The sequence below is a fragment of the Lissotriton helveticus genome, chromosome 4_1, assembly GCF_964261635.1.
Source record: "Lissotriton helveticus chromosome 4_1, aLisHel1.1, whole genome shotgun sequence".
In the NCBI taxonomy this organism is placed as follows: Eukaryota; Metazoa; Chordata; class Amphibia; order Caudata; family Salamandridae; genus Lissotriton; species Lissotriton helveticus.
In genome coordinates, this window is record NC_136063.1 from 1659550852 (window position 1) to 1659563974 (window position 13123).

At 38.6% G+C, this 13123-nt stretch overlaps 1 protein-coding gene across 1 annotated transcript in view; it reads left to right on the forward strand.

Annotated features, from left to right (window-relative positions):
* The window catches only part of FBXL2 (F-box and leucine rich repeat protein 2), a 477680-nt gene that overhangs the window by 280030 nt on the left and 184527 nt on the right, over nucleotides 1–13123 (forward strand). The gene's annotated exons all lie outside the window — the stretch shown is intronic.

Sequence of the window (13123 nt, forward strand, 5' to 3'; positions counted from 1 at the left end):
TTAATTAGTTGGAAGCTCCAGGGTGTCGTGAAAACATCATCAATTGGGCAGTTTTGGGAACCTAACTTAAATGTTTTCTTTGTTGGGCAGTCTAGGGTGGATCTTCCATTTAGGCAAAAGAAGCTTTTAGTCCCCAAAACGTTTCCCAGTTTAATGTCCTTAACGGTGGCCACCCAGACCAGTGGCACCAGTGCCAGTCCAGCCACAAGAAGAAGAAAGTGGTTAAGATCTGTAAACAAAAAGGTAAGTGCCTGAAGTGACACACAGTGGTATTGAGATCTCTAAAGAAATTGAAGCAGAGATCAAAGCCCAAGTTCAAGGTACTCAAGGAGACAAAACAACCAAGGAGAAGAAACAAGCACCAGAATGAGAAGAACAAATCAACAAGCAGAATGGCCAACCAGTTATAAAAACAAAGAACTCAAAAAGTAGTTCAATAGCTCAAATTCCAGAGATCATACCTCAAGAAGATGAAACAGACAGCAAACATGGTATGGATCCATATCAACAAGTAATACGATATCCAAAAGAGCACAATTGCCTTGTTGCAGATATCTGCACCTGAATGGACCATTCATACTATGTATGTGAACACAGCTTTGATCATTACACTCGAAGAGTTGCGCAATGTAAATTATTAGAGCCCCCCTGAAAGCCAAAAGACACTGCAAACAAACTTAAATAAGTTTTAAAACAAAAAGAATCTGGAAAGACAGAGAAAGATTCTACATTAAAACTGATAGGTTTATTATTTTAGTTATTTGTTTTACAGAAGACTAACCTAAGCCAGAGAAAAAGCTACAGAAGAGTTAGGGATAACACTTTAAAAGAACACAGAGTAGGTTTAAGGAGTGTATATTTAGAAAACTGAACTTCAAAAGAAAAAAAACACATACTGTATCTGTGAAGCCAGTCACTAAGACCACTGAATTAGGTTTTGTTTGACTCATTGAGAAATGTGTTGCAATAGAAAAAAGTGTAAGTGTATCATGGGATCATTTTTTGTAATAACGGTAATAATGATCACAATAGTACATATAGGGTTTTTTAACTCCTGAGACAGAGCCTAAAGCATAGAACCCTACTAATACACATATACCTGACCTTAGAGTAAATTTGCTTAGTTATGCCTTTGTAATCTATAAAAAGGATGAATATTCTGCTAACGTTTATTCTAGATTAATTAGTTCAAGAATACACTAGTGCTATGGATGCAAAGGACTGCTATGTCTGTGCACATTTACCCACTTCTGTTTCTGGAGAGATTTACGTACTATCTCATACCTTTATCTTATGCCGTTTCCTTTAGTATTTTACTATCGTTAGTTTATAAGCGAGGACATTTAAACATTTTTTATTCTAATCACAATTTAGTACTTTCTAGAGTGCCCTTCAAAGAAAGCATGAATTTACACCTGCAAGCAAAAGAGATGGACACAGCTTGGTATTATTTCTAACCCCATACACCTGTAGATAGTGTAAAGGCTTACAAAAAAAGTACAGAGAAAATGGGTGATGTCTTGCGTGGAAGAAAGAAGAAAACTAATTTAAGAAGATGGGTTACCCTAAACTCAGACTAGACATCCAACACAAAGGGAATATTTGTGTTTACAAAAGGAGAACGCCAAAAAGGAAGAGACATGTAGGGATTATTTGCTTTGAACACAAATTCAAATTGACAGAGGGGTCTTGGCAAATATTACAGTAAGACGAAAATGCAATTCCAGCGTTAACTACAGTTGTGAACAAAATGCATATTTCCTGTTGACAGCTGATTGGGAGGGAACTTGCTATTTAGGTATAATTCCGAAGATGTTACAAGTTTTGATGCGTTAACTTTAACACCAGCACATAGATAACAATGTCGTGTAGAAACTGGAACACGATTATGAGGAGATATATTTGGAGTAATAATTCCACCTGTGGGTGTCTTTGTAAATGATGAGAAGATTTGTAAATTAGCCACAGTAGTTGACAAAATGGTGACCAGCACTTCTGGAGCCTTGCTTGTGATTAACACAGTGTCAGTAGCTATAAGGTCCATGGTTTTGCAGGGTCATCTTGCTTTAGATATACTACTTGCACAGAAGGGAGGCGTTTGCCTTATATTGAAGTTAGCACGCTGTTGGTCTTACATACCTGACGAAAGCAAAGAAATAGAAAGCTATGCAAAGAACATTTCAGGTTTAGAACCCGAAATGAATGAATTAGAAACACCAAGTTTGTATGAAAAGTTTGGGAAAGGAATAAACACAATTGGAAATTGGTTTTCAACAGCAGGGAGAGGTATACTGAAATCTGTAATAATGGCAATAGTAATAGTGGGGCTTTGTCTAGTATTTCTTTATGCTCTATTACTGCAGAAGACAGAAAAATCTCCAGAAGAAAGGATATGGGAATTCATGGTATTATGAGTGATGATTACATAAAATCTAAAAAATGTAGGGGGGGTTTAAAGAAAACGACATGGCTCAAATGATGACGAAAGTGCTTTCTAAAACAAAATTACACGCGAACCTCATTGAGTGATGATTTAAAAATAATCAGAAGGGAGGGACTGTTAAAGTCTAATTTTTCATTAAATTGGGCTTGGTTAACAATGAAGAAAATGTGCCTAACATTACAAAATGCGTTTAACTTTATCGCACTGTGAAAGAGAAAACAAAAGACCTAGAATAAGCATTTGCTGGCATAGGGCCAGATGTATGATGGAAAATTTCATGCACAAACGGGTTTGCGACCCGTTTGCGCATGCAAAAATCCACTGAATCATGTACTAAAACTAGTTTGCAAGTCGCAAATAATTTGCGACTTGCGAAATAGTGTTATGCAACTCGCTATTAGGAAGGGGCGTTCCCTTCCTAATAACAACCTCACAAGCCATGTACGAAGGTTTTGCAACCGCCCCCTTCAAGAGGGTATTAATGCAATCGCAAAAGGTAAGGGGTCCCCAGGGGATGCTTTCCCCTTTGCAAATGCAGGTGGAAATATACAAATTAAGCAGGTTGGGAATGCATGTGAAAAATTCAAGAACATATTTCCTTCTGTTTTTAAGAATGAGTTGGCGTGTCTTCACTTTTCCCTTTATCACTCTCCAAAGCATGTCCCATTGCTGGTTAATAAAACTATGATTCAGCCTTACTTTGTCTTTACATCTAAGTTCCGAAAATATTAGGTTTGAGAAGTTAGTCAGCTGACCCTTCGCAAAAATGTGATCCTTTCGCCATGTTAGGATCTGCCTTTTTCATTGATTTGCAACAAGGGACCACAGCCTCTTTTTTCCATCCTCTTGATGTCGGTTTCTGTATAATATTTCAGTTGAATGTTGTGATTCATTAGGTTAAGATCAATCTAGTTTGGAACCTTGGAGTGTTGGTGGGGGAGGACTCAAAAGAAGATGGTTGGATGGAGGGGATTTTAAATGAGAACTGTGGCTCAAGTGTCTTCAATAACTATACAGCAAGAATATTTGAGTTGGTCTTACCTCCCACAGTCACCTTGGAAACACTTGTTTACACTGACAATGATTGGACTCACCTGTTGAGTACGATACCTCAACATTCAAATGTAGAGTGAAGTGTATGTTCGCAAGTTGTTGTTCATAGTACTTTGTGAGCACGGATAGATTGTAGCAAGGTTAGAAGATTGGCTGTACATGGAGCTGCTTTGTGAGCTGAGGCAATCAGAATGCTGACAAAGGAAAAACATTGATATGAATGCTTGATTCGCTTTGTGTTCCAGTTTGAGCATCTGGTGTACAGCCTACAGGCATTCGGTGCAACTTGTTGCATTGCGATTTATTCAAACCTCAAGGAATTGGGAGTGAGAGATAGATACTCCCTGGAATACATTCTGAGGTGATGCCTTCCAAGGAATAATTGGTGTTACGTGATGTGTAAATGTCACCAACTGATGGAATAAGAAGCCTGTAACAACAACTCCTCAAGCTTAAAGAATTGTGGGAGGAGATGGAGACTGTTAATGCCTTTATAGGTGATGCATTCGGAGTAAAATATTTTACTTGACGTGCACCTTTGACACAAAGGCAGAGTAGGAAACCTCTAAACAGCAATGTACCAAGGTCTTTATGAACTAGTAATTTGAATGTATGCTAACTCTTCTCATGTGCTGGTATACAAAGATCTTCACAGTACCCGCTACAGGGTGTTGCTGAGACTGAACTCTGAGGAGTACATATACTATACTATACTATAATTTATTAACCGGTTTGGGGTATTGTGAGTGCGGCTTAGGCCTGTCAGAGTTAGACACACTTTGATTGTATACTAGTAATTCAAAGAGTTGAGTTGAAGAGAGAGTATTAGTCCCGTATGCCTACCCTACATCAGCAAGAATTATATTGAATGTAGGTTGGTGATTTGTTGTAAGCAAATAGAACTAAGGAGAGGTGCATTTTATTATTATAGTTATTGTAATCCTTTGCATGCTAATTAACTTTCTATTTCATATTATTATTTAACATTCATTATTGCTAGTAATGGGAGTTTAGAGACAGTAAATATCTGTTTGCCTTGACCTGGTGTGTGGGGTAGAGGTAGTATAAAAAAACTACAACTACTGGCATTAGACAAGCAGAATATCGCTCTACCTCTGTTTTTTTTATGTGCAATGCTGGAAACCTGCCCATGCGAGGGCTAAATTGAAAAAGGTATTTGAAAGTTATGCAACACAGGAATGGGCAGAAAGATGGCTCTTTAACCTGACATTTTGGGTGAACCCAGACTGTTAGCCCTTAAGATGTAGAGGTGTATACTTCATAGTCAGTAGGAAATGCTCAGTCAGGGTTTTGTGTCACCAGGGCAGGTGTACCTATTCAGGGCTATAAAAATCCAAAAAATGGTACTAGTCCTGCAGGACTAGTACCTTAAAAAATGTCCTCGACCTAACTGCAACCTACTTGACCTCCATCTCTGAAAGCGGAGCAAATGTGACAATATAACAAGATTTAAAGGCATCTTTATTGCTCATTAACTTTGTGAGCAATAAAAATGCCTTTAAATCTTGTTATCTTGTCACATTTGCTCCGTTTTTACAGACAGAGGACAAAAGTTGGTTTGTTTTCCTACTCGCCAGAAAGGGCGAGTAGGACCTAAAACCAGCTCAACCTTGTTAAATTTAGCTCGACTATGCGAGCGGGCGAGTGGAATTTTCGAGCCCTGCTATTTTAAATGTTTGTTGAGGTAATGGGGTGGGTTGCCGCTGGGATGATGCCAGTGCGCAGGGCCCTCGCTCCAAGTTATGTTCAACTAACTGCATTTGGGGGCAAGATGATGTGCATACATGGATGTGGTGGTACTAGATCCCACCCCCCTGCTGGAGGGGTGAAGATGTTCTGCAATGTCACAAAGTAATTCCAACAGCTTATGTATATATGTAAATTGGTGCATAGTATTGAGTAGTGTGTGTGTTTAATAAATACTTTTAAAAAGTAAAGTACAGACAGGACAATCAATTATTTAGTGTTATTTCTGCGCACCTGTAATGGTGATTACTAGCCCACACCACCTCACTTGAGTAAGCCTCAGACTGCTCTGCAACACTACCCTCTGGGAGTCAGGCGCTACAATTGGATGTTGGGTTCTCAGTGAAGGACAAATGTAGTAATGGTATTTGTGCAGGCCTCACAGATACTGCCTCATTTTCCAACACACCATATGACCCCTAACCTTACAAAGGAGCAATAGTTTCTGACAACTATCGAACATGTCAAACCTTGATCCTTCAGTGATCGTGCAAACAGTACAGTACTTTTCGCTCAGTCAAATGTGCTCACTTAATCTCAAGGAGATACACAGAATAAACGAGGGGGACATTTTCAATAAGCAATTATTGAACCGGCGTCATTCTAGTATAAAACACGTCTGCAGCGACAATCATTAGACAGAAACAGATAATATTTCAAGCATCTACAGAGTAAATGAAAGGTAGAATTCCACCATGGTGCTAAAACAGTAAATATATGCAGGCATATCGATACATGGCAGTAATTGAGCGTACTCCTATAATGCAATCCATATCTAAATGTACTTAGCATGTCTGTAGGTGTAAAGCCAAGAATCCCTAGGAAAGAACCAACCCCAAAACCTGATCAGAGAGAATGAAGTGCCCTCTCTGGTTCTCAAGTAGGACACCCCGCATATGATGTCAGACCCCTGCCTGATGGAGATTCTGGATGCAGGAACTTTAGCGTCTTTTGTCAGCATCGAAGCTTCTCCTCTAGATGCCCAGTGAAGATGTGGCTCTTTTTATACCCGAAAGATAACGTCAGGAGTTCTACCTAGATGCGCAATGGTACTGTGGGCCTGTTGTTCAAAGATGACGATAGCGGTGACTTTTGTACAGAATTAATGTACAGAAGATGGTAATCCTGCTGTGCATGTCCTAGACCGGGGATTAAGATATGCTACTAAGAATTCTCATCCATAATAAATGAGGCTAGTTTTCAAAGAAAACCACACAACATTTATTCGGCATATGACTAGGTAAATGGTTAGTGCCAGAACCGTTGTGTAGAAGAAGATATACAAATGTAGGTAAAAGGTTGTGCTACCTAGGCTTATATTGGTGTACATTGGGGATCATAACAGGCTGAGAATGGACACAAAGTTTCATCAGGTAAACTGCAGTACTGTCTAAAAGAAGTTCAATATCTGGGACACATCATTGTGAAGAGAGCTACGAAGGTGTCACCAGAAAGTGTGGTAGCCATCTATCAAACTCAAAAGGAAGTCAGAATGTTCTTAGGAATTGTTGGCTACTGTAGAGAGTGTATACCCAACTTTTCCTTAAAGGCAAATCCTCTACTGATTTTGAGACACAGAGATGTGTCGGATCCAATTCCATGGGACAAATATACGAAAGCATTCGTGCAACTGAAAGAAAAGTTGTCATGCCCCGCCACTAGGAATGCCTGATTAGACTAAAGAATACACTTTGTTTTTCAGTGAGAGAGAAGTGTGCTCTCTCCTTTTTGACACAAATGCATGGAGGAGCTCAAAAGTCTATAGCTTACTTTTCCACTACACTTGATGCTAAAAAGAAGTAGCCCCAGTAAGTATTAGTGTTGAAAAGAGCAAGACCTTAGTGATGGGATACTCTTTAACTGTTATGGTCCCACACTATGTGAAGCTAATAATGACGTGAACAAAAAACAGTACATGACTCGTAACAGATTGACCTGCAGAAAATATCACATTGAAAAGGTGTGCAAATTTAAACCCTTCTACAATACTACCTGCAAGTGAAATTGATGATGAATGTGATGAATATGACCTTGACTGCCTAGATGTTACAGAACTATGCACCAAACCATGTCCTGATATTAAGGATGAACCACTAAATGATCCTGACCATGTATTGTTTGTGGATGGTTCATGTCTAAGAAGAAACAATGGCACACTGTGAGCAGCATATGGCCTGTGCACTATAAATGATGTCATAGAAGCATCATGGCTTCAAACAGTGTTAGCCGAACATGTAGACAAATTAATTGCCCTTAACAGAACCTGCAGTTTAACTGCAAAAATGAGTCTCCATATTTACTGACAGCCAATACGGGTTCGATGTGGTTCATGACTGGACAGCTATGGTCACAACATGGTTTTCCTACTTCTTCAGGAACCCCAATACAGAATGCAATCCAAGTCAAGAACCTGTTGGAGGCATTGCAGTTGCCAGAATAAATTGCAGTAGTTAAGTGTCCAGTTCTCCATAATGGAAGCAGATACATTACCTGGGTAACCGATACGCTGACTTAGTAGGAAGAAATTGCGCACTGTTGGTTTGTACCTTTAATCAAGTTTTAAAATGTGAATCCTAAGAAGACAACTCTTTTGCCATGTTGATGAAAGTCACTGGCACGTGGGATGAATTTAAACGAGTACAGAATTTATCAGAGGCATAGCAGAATGGATGGGTAAAAGGAGGATTTGAGAAAAATGCCAAAGACGTTTGGATGTCAGTCGACGGATGGTCAGTTTTGCCTGATAGCTTGTTCTTTCCAACGACCCAATACTATAATGGGTAAACACATTTGCGGAGCGCCTCCATTTTGAGAATATTTAGACAGAGTTGTTACAACCCAGCTTCAAGATATTTGCAGAAGAGATCTGTCACAGGTATGTAATAAGTCAGCAATTGAATGCACAAAAAAGAATACGTCACCTTGACACATATAGGGAGATCATGTGGTTCTTTAAATAGGATGCAGATGGATTACATCGGATGCCTGTAGACAACGGGTAGAAATATATCCTGGTGTTTGTATTTTCTTGAAATGGGTGGAAGCCTACCCAACGTGAAGAAATAATAGTCTGACTGTAGTCAAGTTGTTATAATGAGTACTTATACTTTGGTACGGCATGCCGATTTCTCTTGAATCAGATTAAGGAACTAATTTCAACAATTAAGTGATGGATATGATTTGTATAGCCTTTCAGATTGAGCAAAGATTACATGGCAATTACATACCGGAAGCATTAAGAACCGTGGAACAAATGAATGGTGTCATTAAGTCCAAATTGGCAAAAGTGTGTACATCGACTTCCTTAAAGTGGCCAGATGCTTTACCTTTGGTGTTAATAAGTATTCGGAGTACCCCAGACAGAAATAAAGCACTGTTGCTGCATAAGATCCTGATGGGAAGGGCCATGAAAATACGAGCAATACCTGCAAATGAATATTACTGATGACATCATCTTGGATTACTGCAAAGATTTGTCTGGTGTGGTTCATTCTCTCTCTCATCGGTTATTAACGGCCACACCAGTCCTTCATCAAGAAGCATGCCACGACCTCAGTCCCGGAGATTGGATCATCATCAAAAAGGTCTCCCTTAATGCTTGTCTTGAACCCAGATGGAAAAGCCCTTTCCAAATGATTTTGACTACGAAGAGTGCTGTTAAATTCGCTAGAGTTCTAAACTGGATCCATGCCTCACACACCAAAAGAGTGAACAATCTGGAAGAAGTGCCTTTGGTCTTTCATCCTGAAAGAAGAGCTTTGTTGGTCGCTCTGCCAAAAGAGAGGCCACCCAGACCAGTGGCACTAGTGCCAGTCCAGCCACAAGAAGAAGAAAGTGGTTAAGTTCCGCAAACAAAAAGGCAAGTGCCTGAAGTGAGACAAAGTGGTATTGAGATCTCTAAAGAAATTGAAGCAGAGATCGAAGCCCAAGTTAAAGGTACTCATGGAGACAAAACAAACCAGGAGAAGAAACAAGCACCAGAATGAGATGAACAAATCAACAAGCAGAATGGCCAACCAGTTATAAAAACAAAGAACCCTAGAAGTAGTTTGAAAGCTCAAATTCTAGAGACCATACTTCAAGAAGAAGAAACAGACAGCAAAAGTGGTATAGATCCAAATCAACAAGTAATACGGAGATCTAAAAGAGCACAAGTGCCGTGTTGCAGATATCTGCACCTGATTGGTCCTACCATGTATATGAACACTGCTCTGATAATTACACTCGAAGAGTTGTGCAATGTGAATTATTAGAACCACTCTGAAAGCCAAAAGACACTGCAAATAAACTTAAATAAGTTTTAAAACAAAAAGAATCTGGAAAGACAGTAAGAGAAAGATTCTAAATAAAAACTGATAGGTTTATTATTTTAGTTATTTGTTTTACAGAAGACTAACCTAACCATGAGAAGAAGCTACAGAAGAGTTAGGGATAACACTTTAGAAGAACACGGAGTAGGTTTAAGGAGTGTATATTTAGAAAACTGAACTGCAAAAGAAAAAAGAACACAGACTGTATCTGTAAAGTCAGTCACTAAAGCCACTGAATTAGGTTTTGTTTGACTCTTTGAGAAATTGGTTGTAATAGAAAAAGTGTAAGTGCATCATGGGATCATTTTTTGTAATAACGGTAATAATGATCACTATAGTACCAATAGGGTTTTTTTAACACCTGAGACAGAGCCTAAAGCAAAGAACCCTACTAATACACATATACCTGACCTTAGAGTAAATTTTCTGAGTTATGCATTTGTAATTTATAAAAAGGATGAATATTCTGCTAATGTATATTTTAGATTAATTAGTTCACGAATACACTAATGCTATGGATGCAAAGGACTGCTATGTCTGTGCACATTTACCCACTTCTGTTTCTGGAGAGGTTATGTACTATCTCATACTTTTATCTTATGCCTTTTCCTTTAGTATTTTACTATCGTTAGTTTATAGGCGAGGACATTTAAAAAATTTCTATTCTAATCACGATTTAGTACTTTCTAGAGTGCCCTTCATAGAAAGCATGAATTTACACCTGCAAGCAAAAGAGATGGACACAGCTTGGTATTATTTCTAACCCCATACACCTGTAGATAGTGTAAAGGCTTACCAAAATAATTTTACCTCTCTAATGCGACCTGTTGAAAAGGCATACATAATGGCTTTAGAAGAAAGGTACTTTAACATGAAAAAAAAGTGCATAGAAAATGGGTGATGTTTTGCATGGAAGAAAGAAGAAAACTAATAAGAAGAAGATGGTTTACCCTAAACTCAGACTAGACATCCAACAGAAAGGGAATGTTTGTGTTTACAAAAGGAGAACGCCAAAAAGGATGAGACATGTAGGGATTAGTAGCTGGGAACACACATTCGAATTGACAGAGGGATCTTGGCAAATATTACATAAAGACGCAAATGCAATTCCAGGGTTAATTCCAGCTGTGAACAAAATGCATATTTCCTGTTGCCAGATGATTGGGGGGGAACTTGCTATTTAGGTATAATTCCGAAGATGTTACAAGTTTTGATGCGTTAACTTTAACACCAGCTGACAAAGGAAAAACATTGATATGGATGCTTGATTCGATTTGTGTTCCAGTTTGAGCATCTGGTGTACAGCCTACAGGCATTCAGTGCAACTTGTTGCATTGCAATTTATTCAAACCTCAAGGAATTGAGTGAGAGATAGATACTCCCTGGAACATATTTCCAGGTGAGGCCTTCCAAGGAATAATTGGTGTTATGTGATGTGTAAATGTCACCAACTGGTGGAATAAGAAGCCTGTAACAACAACTCCTCAAGCTTAAAGAATTGTTGGAATAGATGGAGACTCACTGGTAATGCCTGTACAAGTGATGCATTCGGAGTAAGAAATTTCACTTGACGTGCACCGGTGACACACAGGCAGAGTAGGAAGCGTTTAAAGAGCAATGCACCAGGGTCTTTATGAAGTGGTAATGTGATTGTATGTTAACTATTCTCATGTGCTGCTATACAAAGATCTTCACAGTACCCGCTACAGGGTGGTGGTGAGACTGAACTGTATGAAGTACATGTGCTATCATTTTTTAACCGGTTTGGGGTATTGTGAGTGCGGCTTCGGCCTGTCAGAGATAGACACACTTTCACTGTATACTAGTAATTCAAAGAGTTGAGTTGGAGAGAGTAATAGTCCCGTATGCCTACGCTACATCAGTAAGAATTATATTGAATGTAGGTTGGTGATTTGTTATAAGCAAACAGAACTTAGGAGAGGTGCATTTTATTATTATAGTTATTGTAATCATTTGCAGGCTAATTAACTTTCTATTTCATATTATTATTTAACATTAATTATTGCTAGTAATGGAACTTTAGAGACAATAAATATGTTTGTTTGACCTGGTGTGTGGGGTAGAGGTAGTATAAATAAACAAAAACTACTGGCATTAGACAAGCAGAATATCACTCTACCTCTGTTTTTATTAGGTGCAACGCTGGATACCTGCCCATGCGAGGGCTAAATTAAAAAAGGTATTTGAAAGTTATGCGAGGGCCTGTTACCTAGCACAGGAATGGGCAGAAAGATGGATCTTTTACCTCACATTTTGGGTGCTATGGGGCAGGAAGTATTGAAAGGCCTACTGAGCTGGGCAGAGACTCTGCTAGGGGTTTAAATGAGTATGAGGTTTGCATTAAAAAACTGTATTTAGAGAGTTTCAACTTAATTAAAAAGATCACATTTTGTAAGATGCAAAAAAAACTGAACATGAATTTGTGGAGCAATATGTGACAACTTTGAGAAAACTGACAGCAACATATGAGCTTGATCATCAAACTGATCGGATTTGTGACCAGTTTTGACTTAATTTGGATTGGTAGACGGTGAGAGAAGAGATGTGGCTCAAAGATGAGCCACCACTCCCTCAGGGGATTTTTGTTGCAAAGAGAATAGAACACACCGTAAAGTGTACAATTTAGCTTGAAAGGGAGGATGACAAGTGTAGCAACAATAGTGGTGTTTTTTACTGTAAACATTGATAGAAAGGAAGAATATGGTAATAAGTTCTTCAGATGTGGTTTATGTCTTCACATGGCAAGTAGTAGACTCTGTTGTGCCAAAAAATCAATTGTGACAAATGTCAGAGAAGGGATCACCACGCCAAATGCTGCTGGGCTGGGACATTTATCTATGGAGAAAAAGCATAGGATCAAGAAGTTATGTGATGAGGTAAATCTTCAAGTGAGAGGTAACCACGAAAGGCACAGAAATCCTAAATAATGGGTATCGCTCAACAATAGAAGAGTTAAGATGATTTTTTCACTCTCATTCTAAATGAACAATATTTTCAGAGAAGGTGTGTGAACATTTATTTGAGAAGTAGGAAGAACTAAAACTGATGGATGTGAGTCCTGGAGGGTATGGAGGTCCTTCTTTTAAGATGTCTGGTTCTTTGAATCTCCTATAGAGATTGAAGAGAAAATGAACATTGTAAAATAAATGTGGCTAAGAAAGGTGATAAGATATTGGATTGGCAACCAAAAAAGGACTTAAGAATTGTATTTGTTTCTAATGCAAGTCCTCGGATACAAATCAAGCAGGTTGAAAATGCATGTGAAAAAATCAATAACATGTTCCTTCTGTTTTTTTAACAATGCGTTGGTGTGTCTGAAAAGGTATATACATCAAAGTAGATTACATCAGGGTGCTAAACCTATTTCTGCCAAAATAAGGAGTCTAATGAAGAAGCCAAGTTGGAATTACGTAAGTTAAGTAAAGCTGAGGTTATTGAACCAATAGAGGCATCAGAATCGTTAGCACGAGTAGTTGTAGCCAAAAAATTCAATGAAGACATGCGTCTATGTGCAGATCTTCATGCTCTC